At 32.1% G+C, this 26,983-nt stretch overlaps 1 protein-coding gene across 29 annotated transcripts in view; it reads left to right on the forward strand.

Annotated features, from left to right (window-relative positions):
* The window catches only part of BAZ2B (bromodomain adjacent to zinc finger domain 2B), a 325,060-nt gene that overhangs the window by 23,801 nt on the left and 274,276 nt on the right, over positions 1–26,983 (forward strand). The window contains exons 1-2 of one of the 29 annotated variants that reach the window (XM_031960593.1): positions 2,192–3,725; positions 5,642–5,754. The exons of 27 other annotated variants lie outside the window; for them this stretch is intronic. The gene's annotated coding sequence lies outside the window, so the exon portion shown is untranslated. Of the gene's footprint in view, positions 1–2,191; positions 3,726–5,641; positions 5,755–17,800; positions 19,906–26,983 lie in introns of those variants that run through there. One more of the 29 variants, XM_031960597.1, reaches the window with a different exon arrangement.

Raw genomic sequence — 26,983 nt, forward strand, 5'->3', positions numbered from 1 at the left:
GTCCACATGAAAAGTTATTTATTCTTCATTGTCTACTGAATCCTAGCCTTTCATCAAGAACCAGTTCAAGTCCAAGTACTTCTGTAGCAATTTTTGTGTCTTAGAATAAAATTGTGGTCTCATAATAGTATAAGAATAATTATCTTATCAGGGATGTCAAACTGGGGGCCCCATTTGTCCTGAAGCAGATTAAAATGTAATTGAGAAATGTTTAACAAAAACAAATAGACATACAACAAATAATGTTGATTTGTGGTTTTTCTAAGTCAATTTGCAACAACAGTTTCTATTTGACTTTTAACACCACTGTCTTAAGATAACAAGTTAACATGCTAAGCACTGATTCATTTTCATGAATGAAAATATGTTTATATACTAATATAGCATATGTTAGCTTCCTTAATACAAAGAATATGATGAAAATTATTTAACCTTTCCTTTATAAATCAGTCAACTAATAAACATTTTGTAAGTGCCTATTATGTGCCAGGAATTGTTCTAAGTGATGGGGATTCAAACCTGATGAATGGAAATTCTACTTTTAAGGAGTATAGCTTAAGTTCTAGGATTGTGGTTATAATAAATTGCTGGGCTGTTATAGGTTTTGTTAGGACATTAGAGTGCATTTTCTGATCTCAAAACATACATTAGTATTTGTGTTCTTTTTTTCATGGTTGCCTGAAGTTGAGAATAGGATTTATAGCTATCTTAATTCCTCAGCAGTGCCGAGTCCTCCTCCAGACAAAGGGAAGATGAAAAGAAAGGCAATCTGATGGATGTTGAGGACTTTCTTTTGCCTGTAGGTAGCTTCTTCTTTGAGATGTGTTAGAAAAACAAGCTCCAAATGTCTGGGAAAAGCTTCCAATCCTAACTAAATTATGCTTTTATCCAGGATCCAGACTAGAACAAAATTCCACAGCCAATTGGAATAGACTTTTTGTCTGGTTTTTGTCTGATTTTACTTCAGGGTGACTTTCAAAGACTTCACTTATACTAATGTCTTTAGATTATTTGAAATGTGTTCATGCCCAAAGTATCCTAGTTAAAATGAGATGAGCCTTCTTGAAATTGTTTTTTACCTTTCCTTTGTAACTTCAATACTTAGCTTCTTGACTTGACCTGCTTTGTTTTAAACCACATCCTTACATATATTATATGTGTATGTGCGTATATTACATATAACACCTGTGTATATATATGTATATTGCACATAATATATATTTACTTCCAATTTATACAGAGTACTTAAAAGGTCAGCATTACTTTCATTTTTTCAATACTATTAAATGATTTTATTTTATTGACTCAATAGAGATTTAGCAAATATTTCAGTGCCTACTGTTTTGCAAAGTAATGTGCTGAATGCTATTAGAATGTGAGTTCCTTGAGATTAATGACTGTCTTGCCTATCTCTCCTCAATCTTAGAATAGTGCTTTGTATACATAGTCAGTACTCAATAAATGCTTTTTAATGCATTCATATGAAGATATATGTAATATATGCCTTCTACACTCAAGGAGCTTACAATCTACTGGAGGGACAAAGTTTAACTATGTAACACATTGAATGCTATTACAAATAACAGGTAAGAGATTTAGCAATGAGTCAAATGACTGATACACTAATGCTTTACAAAATCCAAATATACTAATAGGAGATCCTCTTAATCTTAAGAAAAAATTAAGGTCATTGTGAGTTGTAATAGTCAGGGATAGCTTTATGAAAGAGGTGGGATACAGGCTACTACTATAAGTAGCAGAATTTGAATAAGTGGAGAGGAAATCATTTCAAAGACAGAAATACCAAGAATAAAATGGGTATAATAATAGCATCTGCGTTGCAGGCTTGTTGTGAAGATCAATTAAGATGATGTATGTAAAGCACTTTATAAATATTAGCCATTATCATATAGTCTAGCATATAGAGCTCTGGACTTGCAGTAAGGCAAACCTGAAATAAAATTCTTCCTCATAGACTTACTAGCTGTGTAACCCTCAACAAGTCACTGAATCTCTATCTTCTTATCAATAAAATGGGATAAAATTAGTACCTACTTCACAGGGTTCTTGTGAGGATTGAATGATAAAGAGATATAAAGCAGTTTAAAAACTTTAAGGTGCTTTATAAATATTAGTGATTACTATTGCCAGGTACAGAGAGAAATAAAGTTATAATTGAAATCAATAAGGATTTATTTTGCTTTCCAGTAATGTTTTTATTCATCTCTTATGTACACCCAGGATGATTTCCCATGGTAGTATTTTAGATCTTCTTTCTTCCCTAGGCCCTCCTCCTAATTCCCTTTTTTCTTATTTCCTACTCTTTTGGAAAAAAAAAATTGAAGCCAGCTGGCACCAACTATTATGTCATCTTCACCTTAGCATTATCTTTGTATTCACATTAATTTTGTCCTTTCAATCTCTTTCAGAAGAAATGAGGACATTTCAGATGGGCAGGAAAGCATGAGCAAAAATGCAAAGATACCTATTTATATATAGAAGATCATGATTTCATTTAGGTTGTGGTAAAAGGTGAGGTTGGAAAGAGGCTGGTGTCATGTTATAGAAGGCCTTGATAGGTACTTTATCTGTACTTTATTCTGTTGACAGTGAGGAGTCATTGAAGTTTTTGAGCAGGACAATGATAATCATAAGATTGTAGGATATGGAGTTGGAAAGAATCTTAGTGATCATTTAGACTAGACAACACATTTTATAGGTAAGAAAAGTGAGGCACAGAAAAGTTATATGTATACTTAGTCTGGCTCTCCCATTTATTAGAAGTCTTAACTACCAGCCTCTTTACTTTTTACCTTACACCATTCTAATTAAAGTAATCCATTCTAAAGCTCTCTGAAATAGTGATACTATTTTTAATAGTTTGTTTTGGGATGAGTAGGGAACAAATCTTATGAATTATAAGGAACTTGATAAAGACCAATGAAAGTTGATGTCCACATGGGCATGATATTGGTTCATACTTCAGATTGTCACTCAAAATTACATATAGCCTCAATTATGGATGTTGTTTTTCAAGAAAGATTTTTTTTCTAGATTCATGATAGACAGAAAGTCAGTATTTAAGAAAAATCATCTGATTCCTTACAGCTACTTTTTCAGATTTAAAGGGTCATAATACAGTGTACTGTCTGGAGGAATGTCTTAGAACCCACCATGAAGGCTAAATTATCTGACCCAAAATGAAAAGAAAGGTATGAAAATCTCATTCATTGACAATCCAAGCATTACATAGTTGGCCAGAGTAGGAATTACTTTACCCAAATTTCTTCCTCACTCATTTATGTCTGGTAACTTTGGTCATTCTTGGAAAAAATAAATTCCAATTCAGGACAAAGTTGTGAAAAACATATCTTTGCAGTGAGAATAATGAAGGGGGAAAGCAATGAAAGATCAAGAGTCCTGCCTATGGGTTACTTTTAAGATAGCTTAGACTGCAATTTTTTTATGGCTTAGATGATTTTTGTTAAAAAAAAAAATTAAATTACTATATATGCTATTCAGCACTTGACTCTCAGCTTTCAGCTGTTATCTTAAAGCACTTGCTTCTATTTTCCCGATCCTACCTCCGTTGCCATAGAAACAGGAGTGGAATAGGAAACTGGCAGGCAGCAGCCAGCAACTGAAATTAATGAGCATTCTAACTCTCCACCTGTGGCTGCTGTTTCCCATTTCAACTCCTGTTTTAATGGAAATGAGCAAGTAAGGTAAGGCATTCACCAATACGAGAAAGAAAAGTCTAGAACCAAACTTTGATTTTCTTCAGAGCTATTGATCTGACTATGTAGGCATTGGAAGACTTCAGGGAGATTTTCTTTTTTTCTTTTTTATGGCTGGATTGATAGCCTTCCTTTAAAGTTGTAACTTGAAATGCCCATTTGTGTAACTTTCCTTCCTAATGAACTCAAAAATGGCATGTTTTTCTGGAAGGTGAGATGGAAGGTAGCTAATTGAATTAAAAGCAAAAAAAAAAAAAAAAAAGTTTACAATAAACAAAACACCAAACTATCCTAGAGGGAGAAAGCCTTTTGTTTTACGGCAACAAATCAATTTTATGTCTTACAAAAAAACCAACCCAAAATTGTTAATATACTTCAGATTTTAGTTTGACCACTTCTTTTTATTTATTATAATCAATTGTAAGTTTACAACTGCCATTTGAAGAGTTTGAATTCCATTACTGGCAAATTTTCAAAGGTTAACCCACCAAAGTTCCTTTTCTTATAGATACAGTTTAGTTCCTTAATGTTCTACTGTAGTAGCATTACTATCTTTGGTTATAGTTGACTCCTTAGCTTGCTCTCTTGTGAGCTGTGGGCAAAAAGTTTTCACTTACTATTAATTTCAGGTAACTCTGAAAATATTTATTAAAATTTGAGAAAAATTTACTACTAAAAGTTTAGCAGGACATAATTCTATATACTCTTGGTAACAGTGAATAATAAAAATAAAAATTTCAAGAGGAAGAAAATACTTTTTTTTAAAAGAAGGCACAAAAACAAAAGTACATTTAATTTAGGCAAGCTAGTTGGTCCTGACCTTTGTTCCATTTAACCCTTGAAAAATAGAAACAATCTGTTGCAAAGGTATCCTTGCATTGGTAGATACTTTGTCAGTTAAAGCTATGAATAGAGACCTCAGAGTCTTTCAAGAGGTATTTTGTTTGTTTGCATTGTTAATCAACAAAGAAAATAAGGATACCTTTTTAAATTTTTGCTTAGAGACCCTTGATTTGAACTTGTTGCCCTTTAAAGGACAAGAACAAAACAGAAGTAAAAAACAGTCAGAACTAATAATAAAGCTCTATGTTTACTGAGCTGCTCTTTGAAGAGTAACACAATAATTAAAAACAACTGCTTGCAGTTTTCTGTTTGGTACTCATATTTACTCTGGTTCTCCCTAGATTTGGATGTTCTTAAGCTATTTGAATGTGGCATTAACGCTTTAATTCTAGTTTGGTACTTTTGTTCAGATTTCTAGATTACAACTGAATTTCCTTTCGAGGTTGTATGGCCTAAAACCAAACTAATTGGTTTTTTTTTTCCCCACTTATGAGTCTTTAGCATTCCAATGGACTCATAAGCATTGCTCAGGATTTATCATATTTAATAATTATATTAAAATTAACATATTTGAGAAATTCAGGTACTCCTGGGTTCCTTTGTTCAAAGTTGGCAATTTAGGATACGTTGAAATCACTAGGGTAGCCTTTGAATGTTTAGTCAATCGTGGTAATTTCATTATTGGGTATGGGGGAATTACTTTTTGTCCTGTAATTTAAGTAATGTTCTCCATATTAACCTGATTTCTTTGACCTCATGATTACAACTAGAAAAGAGAAATGGCTTTTTGAAGGATATTCATGTTTACAAGAAGGACAGTTATTGAGTGGAAACTGGTTATAGAAACTCACTTATTGATTGTACTTAACTTTTTAAAAAATTGTTAGAAGCTTCAAATATTGTCTAAAAGACTTATAGTGTTTTTGTTTATATAACACAATTGTTTATCTGTTTAGATGATATAAAATTAATCTGTTTTAAGTCCATATAAAATGTTGGATAAAATCTTTATAGATTTAAAAAATACTATTTCAAAAATGTCATAAATAATATCTTTTTAGGGGTGGGATTGTGACATCAGAAAGAACTTAGCTGTTTGCCATGCAGTTGACATTAGTTCATTTGCAAATTGAGTTCAAGGCTGAAGTCACCTTTTGGAATTATAGCGTCCAAGGTAAACAACATTCAATTTATAGTAATATTTTTTAAATATTGCATTTAAATTTTTCTTAAAGTAATTATTAAAATACCAATGATAACAATAAAAACATTGCCTTTGGAATTAGGATTTAGAGTTGTCAGTTGGGGTTTATGTAAAGTCAATTTAAGTAAGAAATAATTTTGAATTTCTCTTTGATAATATAATCTTATTTGAAGATTTACATGTGATACCGAATCTTAATGGCAAGTAGAAAACATATATAAGCAGTCACAAACAACTGCCCATATGAATGGGGGGGGAAGGGGAAAGAGCTCCAAACTCTTGACACCAGAGGATTCCAACTCCTGTTGAGCAAATGACTTTTTTCCCCCTCAAATTCAGAGTACCTATAGAATGACTTGATAAAATTTAGAGAGATACATTTTTTTACACAAATTCAGAAAGTGAACAATTTGCCTTTGCTCAGAATTTCCCATCTCTTTTCTTTGGAGTCCTCTTAGTTGCCATTTGTGATTTCATTGCCTTCTGGGAGGTAAATTTCAATGCACTGGAAAGAAGTCAGCTATTTGTATTCAGGACCTGTGATGTGTTAAGTAAAATTATGGATACTATAATGATTATAAAATAAATAAACTTAGTTCATGACCTCAAAGAAATTTACTTCTTAATGGAATGTGATGTTCCATAAAAGGGACAGAGATAAAGTGTCATAGGATTGTCAGGTGGAAGAGAGAAAATGAATTTAGGGGAAATGGGAAAGTTAGGAAAAAGGGAAAGTTTCATGAAGAACATAGTTTAGAGTTTGCGTTTTAGAATAAAATGAAGATTTGCCCTATCTCTATCCAAACTTCCTTGTTCCACCATATTTAATTATATTAGGATAGGAACATGATATGATAGGAAAAAACCTGATTTTCAAATTTTTACAATACAACCTCTGCATAAAATTGGGAATCAACTTGTGATTTAACAATACTTTCTTTCAATAGATACCATTCTGCTTTTTATATTATACTTTTATTTATTTTAATTCCTGGCATAACCTTTCTATTTCATATGTCAAAATCAATTTCCTCTTAATTGAATTTTGCTTTTCCCCCCAAGTTTTCTTTGATGTTTTAATTTTCAGGACTCATGAAAATTATGTACTAAAATGGCTTGGAACATGTAGAACATAACCTGATTAGAAGTTCAGGATTGCCTATTTCTTTCAGAGGGTAATATATTTGTAACCTGGATAGGATTATATGAATTTGAAGGGAATGAGTTTAACTATATAAATTTGTCCTTGTAAAAAATATTTTTATTTGTATTAAATCAACTTTATTTGTAGAAATTCCTTCTGTTTGGACTTGATTATCCAAAATATGAAACAATATAAATAATCTTCAAAGTGATATCTTACCTTTAGTAGTTTCAGTAAAAATTTGTTTCTCTGTATATATCTTTTGAAGAAGTCATATGTGTTTCCTCATACTATTCACTTAGCATGTTCACTGCAAAAAGTGATTACTTTGAGTCATACATTTTAGTTTCATATATATTGGAGAAACTGAAAAACTTGAAAGTTTCAGTAAGAATACTTTGTCCTGATGAAGTAATGCAGAGATATGAAATTTTTTTACAGATGTGAGTTAATATAGAAAAAAAGTTTGTCTAAAGAAATTTCCTTTAGCTTGTAATGTTACTTTAAAAAATTCCTCTCTAAGCTTCTACTTTTTAACCTGAATTAACTTTAAGAATATTAAAGTTTGGAATATATTTGGAAATTTGGGGTTTTACTATATATATAGCTAGTACTTATTTTGAAACTTTAATTTTTCTTATTTTCCCATGGCAAGATCTAATTAATAAAATGAAAAAATATTTCCATTTAAATAAAAAGTTTACTTTTAAATAGAAGACATAATAGATAACATGCATCTACATCTTTGACAAATTGGTGTAGCGCAATAGGCATTTTAAGATAAAACCAGGATATGTCAGGTCCCTGCCTAAGTTTCCTTGTCTTTTAAAAAAAAAAATGAGTACTAGTGGACATTTCATATCCAAGACAATGCTGGACTAAAATGTTACTTGGGGAAAATTTTAGAAGGTTGGAAAATTAATGAAAGTTGGAAAGTATAATATAGTCATAAAATAAATTTACATTCATTTAAGTTGAAATATATTCTACAAGTAAAACATCTTAATTTTTTCCATTAGATTTTTAGTTCATCATTAAATGCTGGTTTCTGTTTAAACATATTTTAGTGTGTGAACTTACAGATGAAACCATATTAGTAGTGCTTGGATAGTGCAGAAGATTAAACAGTTGATTCTCTTGCTTAACAAAAACCTAGTAGTTTCTGAGCATAAATCTACAAAAAAAAAAAAAAAGCATATGAAGACCAGCTAATGATTTTTTAATAAAGTATCACCTACAAATTTAATAGTTGTGCAGAAGATTATATTTAGAGTTTATAAGAGATTTTATGTAAGTGCCTCGGCATATTCATTGATTTGGCCCAATTTGGAATGAAAAAGATATTATTTGGGTCATAAGAGGAAATTTGAAAGTGTTTGAAATTTGAAAGAAAATAAAGTGATAGTATTTAAAGTCAGAACCTTTCCAATGTTCAGAGTAGTTAGGATGATAAATGTGATTAAGAAACCAAAAATGTTATCATAAAATGCATCCCATACAAAATAAAGTGAATAGTGGTGTTGGAAAAAAAAAAAAAAACATTTTAAAAGTGTGGTGATCAAAGGATCAGAGACCTAGAGTTGAAAGGGACCTCCCAGATCATCCAGTAAAACCCCTTGGTCTCGTAGAGGAGAATTTAAAAATATTTTAATAAATTTTTAGGGGATGCAAGATTATTTTAAAAACTATTTTGTAATACAGTGCTTCAGAATCATGACCTTCAGTTCCTCTTGATATATCCCCTGTGGTCACTTGGTACAGTATAACCTGAAACACAAGAACTGTGTGTGAGGGACTGGGGGTTTGGGGTGCTTTTCAAGTTTTTTAGAAATTGTTCAACTACTAGAAGGATATGGTGGAATTTGTATTTTAAGAATTATCCTAACTTGATAATACTATCTAGATAAGAAAGAGCATCTAATAGCAGTTGTAGGGAGAATGCCAAAATCATTTTGGTTATTTCATTTTAGAAATGAATGAGTAAAAAATTCCAATCTCCTCTTAAATATATTAGTTTAATGTTAAGAGATGCAGTATTCTGTATAGTACAGTGCTATTAAACTCAAATAGAAAGGGGTCCCTGCAATTTTGCATAGAATGCATGGTTTGATGTTGATATTTCTGGTGGAATAGGTAAAGAATTGTTCTCAAATTCAAGAAGACCTGATTTCAAATCCTGTCCTTGACATATACTGCATGTAAGTCAGAGCAAGTCACAATCTCTCAACTGGCAACTATATAGGCCTATAGTTTGTAAAGGAGGTACCAAAGGAGAACATTGATAGTGTTCTCTTAAGATTTCATCATGCCAATGAAATTACAGGGCTACTCCCTAACTCTATTAAATACCTCAGTGATGAATTAGTTAACGACTTTGGGTACATTAATGTATAGATTATACTATTTCATTGACATATTGATGTGTTTAAAATTTTCAGATATTACTCATAAAATAGCATAATATTTTAAGTCACAAAAAGTAAATGTGTTGAAATGTGTTTATCTGAGAATGAATCCATATTATATAATCAAATGATTTTTTTTTTTTACATACAGTTTATGACCTTTAATTTATTTGAACAGGTGATAACATTTTAACACTTTAATCTCTAAACCCTTCCTTCAGGTATACTAAGATTTTATTAATTGAAAGGATAATCTTTCCCCCCAGATTCTTAAATCAAATCAAAATAATGCTTCACATTTAGGCTAGTTTTATAATAATAAGTTTTATGAATTGCCTTGACAATAATTTATATAATTTTCAATTTTTAATTAAATTATTCAATTCCTCATATTTGTAATTATAAAACATTGTGATAAATAACAAAACATAAACCAAGTAGAATACCTGCTTGTTTAAATATGGCATATATGATTGGGCAGTATTTTAACTTGCCCAAATTTAGCTGCAGTGATGGTTGGTCTAGAATGCCAACTGGTCCTGGAGTGGAGTCTTGCTGAAACATTTTTTGCATTGCTTACTGTGCATTATGGAATTTGTTGAGTTGGCTTTGGAAGACTCGATGGAAAAAGAAAGTTTTGAATAAGAGGTTTGGTGAGAAGTAGTTGTATTTTGAGAGGTTATTTGAACCTTTCGTATAACTTTTAAATAAATTTATGGAGAAATAATCAGGAAAAAAAGGAACAGGAAAGGTGTGGTTTAACTTTATTAGAGGGAAATTATGAAGAAAAAAATGAAAATTGATGCATGTGACAAAATAACTAATGTAGTAGTCTTTGAAAATTGAGGAAGATAGGATGAGGTATAAGTTTCAAGGATATAAAATTTCAGTGACACTTAACAGAATGCCAAATAGAACAAAGTTTTACGTATTCTATCCTAAGCAAATAAATAGTTTTATATGAAGATAAATTTATATTCTTACAGCATTGAAATTTAGCATACATCTTCATTTAATTGGTATATAACATAAAGGATATAGAATACTATAAAGGTATAACTTAATTGGCTTTTGTAAAAACAGTATACTACCTACATTCATATTCCTTATTTCTTTGTCATAAGAATTGTGAACCTAATCAGAATCCCAAATCACATTTTGAAATGAGATCCTGGATACCAACTCAAACTATACCATTAATAATTCACACTTCATTTTCTTCCCAAAACTTATGCATTTTAAAACAGATATACAGTCTGGTCAGTGAGATATTCTTTATTTATGTATAAATTATTTCCAGGAAATAAGTTAGGGACTTTTCAGATATGCAAAGAATGGCTAAATTTTTAATTTAAAGAGTTTAGAATTAAGTGAATTATTTTAATTGTTTTTCAGGTGGTAACATAAAAAGTACAAGTTAAAATATTTCTAACATGTCATTTTATACATCTCAGGATTATTTTCACTTTTGCAAAGTCAGCCAAATTTAGGTGAACTTTTTATGAATTTATAAGGAAAAATAATTTCTTCCTAACTGTAATACTGAAAAACCACTTTATCATTATAATTGATAAAATAAAAGATGTTCATTTTGTAAGACTTTATAATAGGGTTCCTTAAGCTTCTTTAAAAATAAATATATTAATGCAGCATCATTATAGTTTTCACTTTGAGCTGTTGATCAACACTAGTTCAATTCACTAGTATTCATATATCATGTATGTTAGGCATTTAATCAGTTTACAAATACCTATACTTATGATGGAACTTTGTTCCAGGAATACAAAGACTATTTAGTGAGAAAATATGGTGCCAGGAAGTTTGTGGTCTTATTGGGAAGATAGCATTTACATGTATAAAATTGTTGTGTGGTGGTGATTGTGTTGTTTCAATTATGTCCAACTATTCATGACATCATTTAAGGTTTTCTTGGCAAAGATACTGAAGGAATTTGCCATTTCCTTCTGTAATTCACTTTGCAGATGAAGAAATTGAGGCAAATAGAGTTAAGTGATATATAGAGGAAGGCATATACAAAGAAATGAAAGCTTATTGAAAGAAAAGTTAAAGAGAAGGCCTTAGCAGCTGTTGTGATTCAGGAAAGGTGTCACGTCAGAATAGGTGGTGCTTAAACTAAGTCTTGAAGAACACTTAAGGTTCCTGAGGGACAAAGATGATGGGTGCATTTCAGATATGATAATATGCACCAACATGAATTTCAATGGTTGTGAATGAGATCCAAAATATCCAAATTGCTATTCTTTGATTTGGTTATATATTTGAAGATTTTATAACACTTCACTTCCATTCCATTTAAGTTTTGAAAAACTGTAACTCTTAAATCAAGAATCAATATTGTTTGCCACCATTCAATGTGAATTCCTTCATTTTCTCCACTCCTTTAATCCCGTCAATATCCCTCATTCTTCTCTCCTGTATTTGTGATCTTGCTTCATCAATTCATCTCTCAGAAGAAATAATTAATTATATTTTTATTCCCAGTGCTTAGTATAGTTCCTGGCACATAGTAGGTGATTGGTGAATGCAGGCTGGTTGAATGATGATCAATGGTGAAAAACTGCTTCTTTTTTTTTTTTTTTTTTTTTGCTTATTTTTTCTGTGCCACAGATATTTATCTTTGGATTGGAAAAGTTAGAAGCAAAATAGTTAATAAGAAGCTAATGCCAAGATAAATAATAATAATCTTTTAAGATAGCATTAGCTGCCTTTAATGAATTCTAGTCATGACGTGGCTCTCTTCAGCAATGAGATGATTCAAACCAGTTTCAATTGTTCAGTGATGAAGAGAGCCATCTACACCCAGAAAGAGGACCGTGGGAACTATGTGTGGACTACAACATAGCATTATCACTTTTTCTGTTGTTGTTTGCTTGCATTTTGTTTTCTTTGTCAGTTTTTTTTCCTTCTTGATCTGATTTTTCTTGTGCAGCAAGATAACTGTATAAATATGTATACATATATTGGATTTAACATATACTTTAACATATTTAACATGTGTTGGACTATCTGCCATCTGGGGAGAGAGTAGGGGGAAGGGGCGGATAATTTGGAACAGAAGGCTTTGCAAGGGTCAATGTTGAAAAATTACCCATGCATATATTTTGTAAATAAAAAGCTTTCATAAAAATAAATAAATAAAAATTCTAGTCGTGAAGCTCAGATGAACTGTATATTGGAGTTCTGAAAGAGCTGACTGATGAGACTGCTCAATCATTATCAGTGATCATAATCTTGAAAAGATAATATAGAATAAAAGAGATACTAGATTAGAGAAGAGCAAATATCCTAGTTTTCAGAATAAAGTAATAGAATGGGAGTTTACGAACTATAGGCCAGTGAGCTTGACTTCAAATCCTGGCAATGTTTTGGAATATATTACAATGTAGCCCAGGTAGTCTACATGGCTTACTCTTTCTTTTAAAAAAAAAAAAAATTATTATAACTATTTACAAAAGATATGCATGGGTAATTTTTCAACATTAACCCTTGCAAAACCTTCTGTTCCAACTTTTCCCCTCTTTCCCCCCACCCCCTCCTGTAGATGACAGATAGTCCAACACATGTTAAATATGTTAAAGTATATGTTAAATCCAATATATGCACACATTTATACAGTTATCTTGTTGCATAAGGAAAATTGCATTTAGAAAGAAAAGGAAAAAAAAAAAAAAAACCTGAGAAGGAAAACAAAAATGTAAGCAAACAACAGAAAGAGTGGAAATACTTTGTTGTGGTCCACATTCATTTCCCAGTGTTCTCTTTCTGGGTGTAGCTGATTCTTTTTATTACTGAACAATTAGAACTGGTTTGAATCATCTCATTGTTGAAGAGAGGGCTTACTCTTTCAACCCTAGTTTCACTTGTGCTAGTAAATTTGATTCTTAGAAATTGGCTATATTTCCAGGTATTCTAATATTGTCAGTTTAAGCATTCAGTCTGATTCTCCAAATATCATATACTAATGTCAGTTAATAATTTTTTAGTATCATTTAACAAACTGATATTTCCTTTATCTCTCAATAAACAATTAGTATTACTTAGCTTTTACAAATAATACTTACTGAGGGGACACAGTAACATGCAAACTATAAAAACATTCTTTCTAATGTGGACTCACTTCTCTATACCTTGCTTTATTGGGAGAATGGGATCAAACTTGAAATAGTAGTTACAAAAATTCCTCCCACCAAGTTTACTTACAAACATGAAGTGATGTTCTTTTCCTTACAGAAGAACTCTTTGTGTTTCTGCTGTTGACTAAGTCGGTTTGTTGCTGGGCTGGGTCATTCAGGTTATTTCTCAGGTTATCATGGTATTTCACTGAACTCAGTGGCTGCTTTTTTTTTCTTTTTTTAACCCCACCTTAAAACAAGTAAACAAACCTAGTGACTCTACTTTTATGTTGTTTCTTCAAATTATTATTCTAACTCTCTTACCTTTTACTGAAAGTCTTAAAAGGTAGTACCCTGTCAATATTCAATTTCTTGTAATCTGGTTTTAGTTTCCAATCTTAAATTGAAATGGCTCTTTCCCAGTTCACTAATAACTTCGTTATATTCAAATTGATATTTTTTTCCCTTAATTTGTAACATTTGGCACTGGACCACCTTTTGCTTAATACTCTGTTCCCTTGGTTTCTACAATGTTTCACTCTTTTGCGTTTCCTTTTACCTAGATAGATCATAGATTTAGAGTTGGAAAAGAAAGCAGAGATCGTCTAATTCAGTCTTAAGAATGAGAGTTAGTATTCAAATCCTGTAACTTAATATCTATTACTTTTTCCATTCAACCATGCTACCTCTGTTTATTTTTTGCATCCTCATTCTACTGTCCTGTAAATAAAAAAAATTTTTTTCAATGTTATTTCCCTAAGCATATTCTCCCATTCTTTCTCTTAATTTTTTCCCTTGATGATGTCTCCTCTCATTTTAGTTTTTGTCTTTTTGCATAGTGGCTCCCAAGTCTATACTTTCATTCTTCTCCCTGCCCCATCTTTTCCCAATGTTCCTTCCTTAATTCCAACTACCCGTGGGTACCTTTAACCTCCATGGCCCAGTATTTTTTTTTTAAAAAACTGAAATAATCATATAACCCTCTCCCATTCATCCTCTTCACCAATGCTCAAAGAATCTTATTGATTCATAAGTGGAGAGGTACTGACTTTGGAGTTAGAGGAACTAGTTTTAAATCTTGACTTTTGTTTCTTCCTACCTGAGTAACCTTAGTTACTTTTTCTGTGTACATTTATCTCTACAATGAAGGTGTTAGATTAAACAAGCTTTAGGGTTCTTTCTAGCTCCAAATAATAAAAAAAAAAACATGATTCTCTGTAATCATTTTTCTTTTCAAGAATCTTGAGTAGGTCTCTGTTGACAAAATAATATTTAAAACCTTTAATTTTGATATTTAAAGGCCTTCCCCTGTTTGGATCCAAACTATATACCTAACCTCTAGTAAGGAGTCAAGGAGTTTACTATCCAGTACTATGTTTTTTTCTTGTGTGCTACAATTCAGAAACTGGCAGTTTAAGATATTAAATCTATTAAATCTCAGTCAACTGAATGTAGTGCTAAGATTATATCTGGCATATTTTGATGTAATAAGTTTAATAATATGTGATGTTTTTCCCCAAATATTCTTTAAGAATCATAAATCATTTAAAAATCATAAAATTTAGTGTTTAAAAAAGTTTTTAAAAAACCCATTAAATTCTACATAATTTGTCTAATGTTCTATATTAGTAACAATTTGTATTTATATAGCAATTTACAGAAATAAATGCTTCCAACATTATCTTGGTACAAAAATGTTGCAGTCTGGGTGGTGTAAATATTAGCATTCCTGTTTTATAAATAAGGAAATAGGTTGAATGGTTTGCCAGATAATATGGGTTATACAGATGATATGTGGTAGAGCTGGAAATCAAGCCCAGGTTTCCAGACTTCCAAGGTTGGTGCTCTTAAGATATAGTTGCTTGAAATTTGCCAGAATCTATTGCCAGTAAGGATTTTCTTAAGTTGTTACCTGGGCTTCAGGTCTCTTTCACTCTTCAAGTGAAGACTTTGTGATCATATATAAGCAAGAATGTGCTGGTAAATATTGAACATCTGACTCTCAAAAAAAAGTTTAATCTGAGTTAACATATTCTTATCACTTTCTTAAGTCTAGACAATCAATAAAAAGTAAAACTAGTCCTAATTTATGGCTTTTGTGCATTTCTAAAATATAAATGTTAGCTATGAAAATTTATCAGTCGGCTCTTCAGAGCACAAGATTGTTTTAGGAATGGGATTTTTGGTTAGAAACAGATTGGACTCTTATCTGTAATTTGGGGTATCCAATAATTTTTCCATAGACATTAAATGTAGGCTATGAGAACCACTGTTTATCAGAAGAATCGTGTACTTGAAGTCTTCATTAGGAAGCTATTTGTTTGATGTTTTTAATAATAACTTTGGAATTTGTTGATTGCATTAATCAAGGCCATCAAATGGTTTAGTTTTATTCTTTGTTATAAAACATTTAGGTGGAGAGCATTCTGAATTTAATTTCTATTTCAGGAGAGATGTTAAAAAACATTGCAGAAATCTAGGGGAAAAAAAGAAACAAAACAAATTCAACTCTCTATCTAAATCTTGTCAAGACCTAGATTCTCTTGATTGAAGTCTTTTTGAGGAGAATGTCAGATACTTTTGTCTTTCTTCCCAGGGATAGCATAGCTCTAGGCATACTAGTGTTTCTACTTGTTTATTAATGAATTAGATTTGTCTTAAAATTAAACCAATGTCAAATTTCTCATGTTGCTAGGCACAAAGGCCTTGTAAGATAATTTTTAAATTGCTCTCATGTACTTTGTAAAATATGCTTCTTAAAAGTAGACTTTGAAAAAAAAAGGTAAACTTTGCCAGAATTAATTTTATTAGGCACTAAAAATAAGATTGTATAATGGTTAATGTTTACAGAATCTTGGCTTGACTGAGGATTAAATTCAAACTTTTTACAAGGTTCCCCATAATCTGGTCTCAGCCTAAATTACTAGCCTTATCTGTATTTATCCCATGTTGTAGCCAAACTGTTTGACTCATTGTCCCAATAATATACCATATGCTTTACTGCTTCTGTGTTCTTCCCTTTGTCTAGAACAGTGGTGTCAAAATCAAATGAAAATAAGTTTTCTAAGTAATTCATAAGGATCCCTGTGGGTACATATTTTAAGAAAATGACACATTAACATGAACACATTACATACATTTATATAAATCCATATAAATAAACTTATATAAAATATAAATATATGTACATGTAAATATATTTATGTAAATAGTTGTTTATTTTGTTAGATATTTCGCAATTACATTTTAATGTGGTTCTGGCCACACTTGATATTATTGTGAGCTATCTGTTGATAGTATGCTTAACACCTTTCTTTCCCCTTCTGTCTGATTATCAGAATATAAATTCAGAAGTAAACATTTGGTTTTCTTGACTCCTAACTATGGGTAAAACCAAAAATTCTATCTGCTTCCTTTTTATGTTCTTTTAGTTTCTCTCCTAGTTTGGGACTAGAACTCTAGCCCCAAGATATTAATTGCTTATTGAGTTATTTCCAAATGGGTATATCATAGGTACCACAACATATTGAAAACAACTTAGAATGATAGAATTCAAGAAGTGGTAGGGACCTTCATGATCATTTAGTCAAGAAATGAAAGCAACACTGCCATCACTCCAAAAAGGATGGCCAGCTTCTTCTTAAATAGTATTTTATCTTTCCAAAAACATGTAAAGATAATTGAAGACTTTCAAAGAAACAGCATCTGTTGCTGAAAGCCATTTCTCTTTCAAAAAGCTCAAATGGTTAGGAAAATATTCCTGATTTCAAGCCCATATTTTCCTTATTTGAAGCTTCCACTTATTGTTTCTGGTTCTGCCCTCTAACTATTCTCTTTTTAGTATAGTAGAGCCGCATTACTTATGATAGAATGAAGGTCATCAATTCAGTTTGTGTGGTTCAGAAATGGTGAGGGGTCACCATTTAATAAAAAAAGCTGGAGATATCTCTGGAAGCAAAGCAAAGTTTATTATACATTCTCGTGAGAAGGGTGTCCCATCTGTCCAGCAGACAATCGAAGGGAGGAAGCCCCTTTTGGAGCAGGAGCAACACTTTTAATCCCTAATGCAAATACCCCCACCACTGACCCTCATCCTCATTGGCTGAGGATCTTCTAAATGCGGGAACTACCCAAGAAATTGAACTTGACCAATAAGTACATAGTTGCCCATATTTGACTGAAATAGGGAGAAAATGATGTCATGGGAGGATAGCTGGAAGGGAACTTAACTGTGCCCTTGACTCAATCTTCAAAGTCCTTCAGGCCTACTCAAACTCTGAAGTAGATGAAGCTTTACTTGATTTTCACAACTATCTTGAAAGATCTCACCTCGTCTCGTTCAAGTTTATATATATATTAGAGGTGTGCTTCTTGTGGTAACAGTATGAAAATGCTTTATTTCAGAAGTTAGGTTCTGACAACAAAGACAAGATGGACAAAAAAATACTTTTTATCTATCCTTAGAAATGGGTGGGAACATGATAAGGGACTTTTATCCTCTTTCCTTCTTTGGGTGAAATAGGAATGCAGTGTGGGTGAGGACACCCCAAAGAGGAATTGTTTAGAAGAAAAAGTTAACCAAGTCTGGCCTAGACCAGTGCAAATTGGTAAAAAGAAATTGGAAGCTTTTATGATCATTGATAGTATAATATTGAAATAGAATTAGTGACTTTATTTTACCTTTATCCACCATTTTGTGAAGTTAAGTCTCTAAAACGTCATCTGAGTTTGGAGAAATCATAAGATTACTACTCCCCCCTCTCAAGAGTCACCCAACTTTAAAAATGTTAGAAAATAGTCCCCTTTTCCTTATCTCCTCAGCATGTCCTGATTGGGTCCAATCTCCTCCAGTTAACTTTCACCTTCACTCAGCTGCCCTCCTCCAATAAGAAACTAGATTTTTTAACCCTTTCATCCTGAACATAGAGACTTGGTTTTGTTATTAGCTAGCAGCATATAGATAATACAACTATTCTCTTTCTTCTCATTTATTATTCACTAATTACAAGAAGTCTAAAAACACCTACATAATACTCTCAGTATAAGAATAGCTATTGTAGAGCCCTAAGTTTTATAAAAGGGTTTTCTTCTCAGTAACTCTTTAAGTTAAATAATTTGTTTTCTTAACCCAGTTTTATAGATGAGAAAAATGAGACTGTTTTCTGTGATCATATAGCCAAGAAGTATCACATAGCTAAAAGGAGACTCTAAACCATGATCTTCTAAAATCTGGACAACTATGTTCTTATTAATGTACCCTGCTGCCTTCCGCCATCATATGAACTAATAAACATTTAATATATCTATTCTATAGCAAGTTTTATGCCAGTCACTGAGCATATGGCTACAAAGTGAGACAATTCCTGCCCCAAAGCAGTTTATCTTCTACTGAAGAGGAAGGGATAGATACGGTTGAATAAATAGAAGTACAGAGTGAATGAGGGCACAAACTATGGGATTTAGAAAACATCTCTTGAAGCAGGTGGTATTTAAGTTGAACCTAGGATGTAGCTAAAGATTCCAAGAGACAGAAATGAGGAAGGCAAGGGAAACTGTCTAGGCACCAGCATATAAAAGATGTAGGGAGCACCATTTGGAAGATTGACTATTGTAGAAGAATGGGAAATAGTCTGGTTTGGTTTTAATGTAAAATGTATGAAGGGAAATAATGTGTAATGAATCTGGAAAGAAAGGTTAGTGCCAGTTTATGAACTGGCCTTTATATTTTTACTAGAATCAGGGGAGCAACTTAACTTTCTTGGGCAGGGAAGTGAGAATGGCAGGCCAAGTTATTTAAAACACCGATGTGGCAACTGTATGGAGGATGGATTGGAGAAAGGAGAAACTGGATACAGGGTGATTATGAAAGCCTGGACAAGGATAGTAGCCATATTTATTGAGAAAGGTACAGATCTTGAGAGATATATGCAGGTAAATTGACAAAACTTTGCAATTGGTTGATTCTAGAGGATGAGTGAAAGTAAAAAGTAAAGGCTGACTCCTTGTTTGTAAACTTAGGTTATTAAAAGACTAGTAGTGCCTTTAATAAAAATAGAAAATTTAGGAGGAAGGGCAGGTTTATCAGGAGAATTGAGTTCTGTTTTGGTCTTGTTGAGTTTGAGATGCTTATAGGACATTCAGGTGTAAATGCCCAGCAGGAAGTTGGTGACAGGAGACTGGAGCTCCTAAGAGTGATGAATACTGGATATGTAGATCTGGGAATCATCTGCATAGAGATGATAGTTGTATCCATGGGAGCTGATGATATCACCAAGAGAATGTGAAGAGAGAGAGAATGTGAAGAGAGGAGAGGGTCCACAATAGAGTCTGATATAAACCCATGTTTATTGGATAGGACATAGATGATGTTGGTGGAAAGGGGATGGATGATAATAAATCAGGCAGAGTACCAGGAGATAGCAGTGTCAGAAAAACCCAGGTAGGAGAGAATGTCCAATATGAGGGTGTAGTAAACAACGTTAAATGCCAGAGACAGATATTGATCAAGAAAGATAAGGACGAAAGAAAAGGCATTGGATGAGAAAGAAATCACTGGGAATCTTATAGAAATTGGTTTTACTTTAAAAGTAATCCAAAAGAGGTTCAGAAATGAATGGTAGGTGAGAAAGCAGAGGCAATTTGATCAACAGCTTTTTCTAGGAGTTTTGCCATAAGAGAGAGAAGAGATATAGGATTTACAGGATAATAGAGTATTTCTAATTTTGGTAAAAAGACACTTTGAGTCTATATTTCATTCCTGGTCAATGAAATTCAGTTTACAATATTTCTTTACTTGGTGAATTTTAATCTTTGTAATGGAATTACAAACTAGTATTAAGTTGCTTGATTATTTATGAAATTCTTAGAAGTATATACCAGTCTATTACCCTCAATAAAAATTAAATAATTTAAAATGTGGTGATGACTTTAGATGTTTAATTCAGCTTTTTGCTCAGTCAGTCCTTTTACAACATGAAAAAAAAAAAAGCCCAGAAAATAAAGGAAATACTGGGTAAAAGATATGGGGAACATGGGTTCTAATTGTAGCCTTGTGACTAGTTTATCCTGTCATCTTCAGATTTCAATTTATTTAATCCTGTTAATTGAAGATATTAAATTTCATGAGTCCTGAGGTTTCTTCTAACAATAAAAATTCTATTCTGTTATTTATCTAAGTTACACTTGGCTCAAATCTCAAAAAAAAAAAAAAAAAAAAAAAAAAGAAAGATTTGTAGTAGCTTTCAAAATTAAGCAGGTTAATTTAAGACAATTTAAAATACAAATGGAACAAAATTAGTGAAATGAGCAGAGGAATAAATGGTAAGGGCACCTGAGATTAGTTAATTATTACAGTTGAATGAAATTAGCTTTGAGTTTACTTGTGTCTAAAGCAAATTAAAAGACTATTGCTATATTTGATAATAGAAATCGTACTCATATGAACATAAATTTTTTTTAGATAACATAGAAGACATTTTTATCTACTGTAGTTTTTTACAAAAGATACTGAAGTGTTCAACACTGTGCTTCTGATATTGATTCTTCGTAGAAACTATGGTATAGTATTACATTGTAACTCAGTGAAAGAATTTCCCTGGGTTTTTTCTTAAGAGAATGTGATCTGGTTTGTTGTTTTTTAATTAATTGAATATAGGACAAAATTTAAACAATCTGGAGAAATACATAGTTAATTTTTTAAATGTTAACCTGGACATTATATAGTCCAATAATGATTAACATTGTCTTTCTTAAATATTAGATGTCAGATGAGACTTCAGCAAGTGCTACCTTCTAGCTTAATTTTTTTCTGACAAGTGACTTAAAGTGTTGATATACCTGTTAAAGAAAAATCCATATTGCTTTAGAAATTGGACACTGAGAAGGCAGATAAATTATATTTCATTTGTAAGTTTGGAAATTTACTTTTGTTCTTACTCAAACCATGGACCAGTTCACCTAAGCATGAAGATAATTTTCATAGTTTCCTGGGGGGGTGAGGGGGAGAGGAAAAGGAGGGTGGATGGAAAAATATTTTTTCTCAAAAAAGAATGTTGAATTTAACAAAGCAGTTCATAAAAATATTTTGCTGAGACCTCAGGGTTCTGTGACATCACTTGGAAGCAAAGACTAAGGATAGGTTATTATCAGTCAATTGCTTAGACTTTGAAAGAACTTCATTATGACCTGTGAGTAAAACATCTGATTTGGAGATGTCACCCTGAAATATTTTACCTCTTGAATGTTATTGAACTTACATTTGAATATTGAAGTTTATGTGCAAGAGATGAAGGAATAAAGAGATTCTGTGAAAAACTTGACTAACCTAGTCAGACATGCACTTTAATACATTGTAACTTTAATGCAAAGAGGAAGATTACAAAAACTATGTTAGAAAATGTGGTTCAAGATTAAGAAATAGGCTGAAAGTTTGTCCATTTTAAAGAGTCTCCTACCTGCATATCATGAAAACTTATTTCCATAAGAGGGTTGGAAGTTTCTGAAAAATAAAACATAAATGAAACATTCTCTCTTTTTGAACAGAACATAAACTGGTTACCAATAAATAAGCATTTATTTAGTATTTACATCAGGCCCTAGGAATACAGAAGGGAAAATGAAAGTTCATGCTTATGAGGAACTTATATGCTCTTGGAGGTAAACAATCTGTATATGTATAAGTAAACATAAAATCTGTACAAAGTACATATAGAGTAGCCAGAAAGGTCAGGAAAACAGTCATTTCAAAATAAGCTATATAGTCAGCAACTTTTGAGTAGAGAGGTAAAATTTAGCATTATATGAAAGGATAATGAAGACATGAGACAATTACATTAGTTCTGACATGACTTCTCTAAATAATTTGTTGATCCTGAGAATTATCAGTACATATAATGAAGGTAGCTCTGGGAAGACATGTTTTAACAAATTTCCTTTAAGGTCTGTGTATCCATATTGTCTCTTCAGTGAAATCTATGATTTCTGAAGGGTTTGGGCGTAGAAGAATGCTTAGGAGAATGTGTATTTCCTGGATTATGAAATGGCATTGACAAACCAGTCCATTAAGTTACTTATATGTCAATATATTTGGAATAATCCCTTGAAGTGTACAGAGAAGAAAGAAAAAATGTTGTATTGCATTTAAGAATTTCTCAGTATTTGCAGTAGTTTCATGCTTCTCCTTATAACCAGAATTCCTCTCTAATAAATACTAATGTTCTTCCAGTAGTAATGAGAAAAATAGCTGGGTCAGGTAGACCAAATACAAGTGTTGTTATAAGGAACACAATTTTGAACACGTTTAGGTATCTAATCTCAAGGGATCTGAAGGAGGGAAACACAGGAAAGGAATGTAAAAAACTTGACCTTCATTAACAAAAAGGGCTGTTGACTGAAAACATCAATAAGTACAAAGGCATATCCTTTTTAACCATCTAAATGAAATTTTCATAACAATAATCTGTACATACATTGGTAGAATTGTTGATGAAGGAATCTAATAGGAATCATCAGGCTTTTGAAAGCAATATGCTTTAAATTTTTGCTATCACATAGTTGAATGATGTAAAGAAAAAAAAATCACATAGAGCCTATTTTTTGATGACAATAAATTTTTTTTGAGAAAGACACATATCTTAGGGGCAACTACGTGGTGCAGTGGGTAGAGGACCAGCCCTGAAGTCAGGAAGACCTGAGTTCAAATCTGGCCTCAGACACTTAACACTTGCTAGCTGTGTGACCCTGGGCAAGTCACTTAACTGCAATTGCCTCAGCAAAAGGAAGGAAGGGAAGAAGGGAGGAAGGGAGGAAGGGAGGGAGGGAGGGAGGAAGGAAGGAAGGGAGGAAGGGAGGGAGGGAGGGAGGGAGAGAGGGAGATAAGAGAAGAAGGGGAGGGAGGGAGGAAGGAGAAAAGAAAGACATCTGAAAGGCTTTCTTTCAGCAAAATGTTTCCTATGCATATGTCAAAATTGTATCTTTCAAGGATTCTTATAATAACTGAGATTACCTTGTTCAATATCATGCTAATCATTAATGTGAATCAAGGTAAAAGCAAATTTGCTCTCCTCTGGTAGTTGCTACCATGTATCTTAACTAAGAAAAGATGGAGGTGGGAAAGGATGAGAGAAGAACAAGAAAGACAATCTTCAAAAGGAAATCTAATGTAGTGTTCTATAGTGTAGTGTAAACCCACCAGTAGAAGATGAGATCTTTAATCTTTAAGTATTAAATCGTATTGATTTCATCAACTCCTAGAACATTTTATATCTTTTAGAGGAAGTTCTTAAACAATCTGCATTTAAAGTGTGACCTAACTATTCACACTGAAAAAATACAAAAAATTGTTGAAAATTGCCTCCAATTAAAAGTTTATTCATATATATGTATGTGGACATATATACACATATACATTTACATTTTATATACATACACGTGTATATATTTATATTTATATATTACATCATGGTTAGATATTGCAAATATACGTTGATGAGTCTGGAAAGGAGAAGGATGAGGATTGCTTCTTTGGGAAATCACAAAGTTCTTTTTGAGACTGAGCTTCTTTCTAAAAACAAAAATTCACTTTTTAAAAAAAATATCAGTATTCTTCTAGTAGAGCTATTTGGTTTTGAGGCATGGAATACTAAAGTCTTTGAAGAATAAAGTTGAAAATCATAAAACATGGTGGGTGAGAGTATGCTGGAAAATATTGCCAAGAAGAAATTGTGTAAAAGATGTATTTGAAGAAAAGTTTTATCAAAAATGAATGTTTAAATGTGGAACAAGGTTTTGATACCAATTATTTGGATACTTTGGTCCCTAAGATGTGAGAGTGGACCCCTGATAGTGAACTTAATAAGAAATAAAGGACTAGATATGTAGAAGAGAAATATTTGTTCTCAGGCATGACTATGACATGTTAATTATATGACTTGACTGTATATCTTTGTTAAATATGCATTTGCTGCAAGGTAGGGCTTCTAATTGGAATGATAGAGATATTGATTTAGGTGGTCCTGAAGTACCAAATATCCCAAAAATCTTATTGCAGATTTAAGCTAATCAAAGTTTAAAACTACGCTCAGATTTCTAGGACATCCCATGTATATGCAAAAAGTATCAGTAAAACATTTTTAAATGCATAGAATAAAAAAAGTATAGAAAGATCCACAAATAGAACAATTTTACTATCTTATTTTAAATTATGTATGTGTGTGTATACACATACATATATACATATTTTTATTATATCTATTTTTCACTGTTGTATGGTCTTGAGATCATGATTATTACTTTAACATCTTCCCAAAACTTATACCAATCATTTAAATTTCTTCGCTGAAAGTACCACATCTTATCTATGTGCCTTGAGTTCCTCAAATACTTACAACTATATTCAGTCCTATAGGTTAATCTAGTTCATCTCTAGTTAGCACCTAACAGTATGTAAATATATTGTTAATATAGTTGATAATGCATATACACACATATATATAATTATAATACATATCTGTATTTTTATGATATATCTAAATCCGTCCATATGTCTAGCTAGCTTTACTTCTGAAGAAGAATTACTCCTGTAGATCCTGACCAAATGACCCTCCAGCCTCTGATTTTTGGAGGTCTTATATGAGATCTCCATATCCCTCTTGTTAACAGCCCTCATTGTTACAAAGATTTTCCATATACCAAATTTTATTCTGCCTCTGAAACATCTACTTATAATTAGTTCCATCCTCTGGTGGCAACCAAAAAAAAAAACAAAAAAAACAACTAATTCTTGTTCTACATGATAGCCCCTTCAATTTTTTGAAGATACTTTTCTTGTCCTTTTCTCATCCTCTTCCCACTGCAATCTTCTCTTAGTCAATTCCTTTTGTCTGAGATTGCTTGTTTTTGGTCCTTACCTGGTAAGGTATTTTGAAAACCCCCATTTTAGGATCATGATCTTGGGACTTCATTTGCCTCACATTTGGGGGATATGAAAAACTAGTTACCTTCTTGCATAGAGTAAATTCTATGGAAGAAGACTGTCTCTAAATGGGTTTTTAGCCCCCATTCCCTTTAGGACATAAGTTTCCTCCCTCCCCCCATTTTTCTGCTACTGTGATCCTCAGTTGGTTTCTCCATCCCAGGTGTTTTAACCTTTTCCTCTTTTAGCTGAACAGATTCAATATTTGAGTATGGATGGGGGATAGTAAGTGGAACTTGAGTAAAATAATTGTTATTTCATGAGAATTACTTCTTTCATTGTTTTTGTCTTCTTGTGGCTTCAGTTTTAGTTAACTCTATATCTGATGCATATAATTCCTTTTTGAGAAGTTTGTGGAAAAAAACATAATATCTTTCCAACTGCCATCTTTTCATTGTGATCCTCTCCTGGTTTGTGGTTTTTAGACCACACCCCTCCTCCCTAATCTTATTACGTTTCCTTGGTTGTGTGCCAGTTTATCAGTTTTCCCTTATGAAATATGTACAGAACTCAGCATACTACCGAAAGAGTGTTTGATTTGCACCCAGGAGACACTTGGGTTGAATCCAATAATGCTTACCAGCCATGGTAGCTTTGAGCAAGCTGTCTAATTTTTCTAAGACTCAATTTTCTTATTAAATGATCATAGTAGTATCCATGGTATCTGATTCACAAATTTACAGGGATCAAATGAGGTGGTGTGGTACTTTTGGTTGGTAATGTGCTTTTGTAAATTTTAATCTATTATTTACTGCAAATGTCTTATCCCATTGACAAACCAAAGCATACTATTTGACTCAGCAAAAGCACCCTAAGTTTGTATTCCAAAGAGAAAAGAAAAGAAAAAGGACCTCCTACAGGTACAAAAATATTTGTGGCAGCTCTTCTTTTTTGTTGTGGCAAAGAATTGGAAATTGAGGGGATGTCCATCAATTGAGAAGTAGCTGAACAAGTTGTGCCATGTAATTGTGATGGAATACTATTGTGCCATAAGTAAGAATGAGCAGGATGCTTTCAGAAAAACCTGGAAAGACTTAAATGAACTGATGCAAAATGAAGTCAGCAGGACCAGGAGAACATTATATGATAATCAACTGTGAATGACTTAGCTATTCTCAGTAACACAGTGATCTAAGATACTTGTAAAGGATTTATGATGAAATGCTATATGCCTCCAGAGAAAGAAATAATGGAGTCTGAATCTAGATTGAAACATACTTTTTAAATTTTTATTTTTTGTTTTTATTTCACAACATAGTTAATATGGAAATATGTTTTGCATATTGCCTTTGTATATCTCAAATTGCTTTCTCAAATGAGTGGGGAAGGGAAAGAGAGAAAAAAAGAGAATTTGGAACTCGTTTTTTTATGAATTCTTTTTAAAAAATTAATTGGACTTGATTTAATATTTTATTTTTCTCTAATGGAATGTTTAAAAGTTTTTTTTTTTTTTACATGCAATTGGAAAAAATATTAAAACAAACAAAAGTTTGCCCAGTACAGGTGGTGATACTTTTACTATCTGTGATGTGATCTCTGTACTTTT

Source organism: Sarcophilus harrisii, chromosome 3 (genome assembly GCF_902635505.1).
Source record: "Sarcophilus harrisii chromosome 3, mSarHar1.11, whole genome shotgun sequence".
Taxonomy (NCBI): domain Eukaryota; kingdom Metazoa; phylum Chordata; class Mammalia; order Dasyuromorphia; family Dasyuridae; genus Sarcophilus; species Sarcophilus harrisii.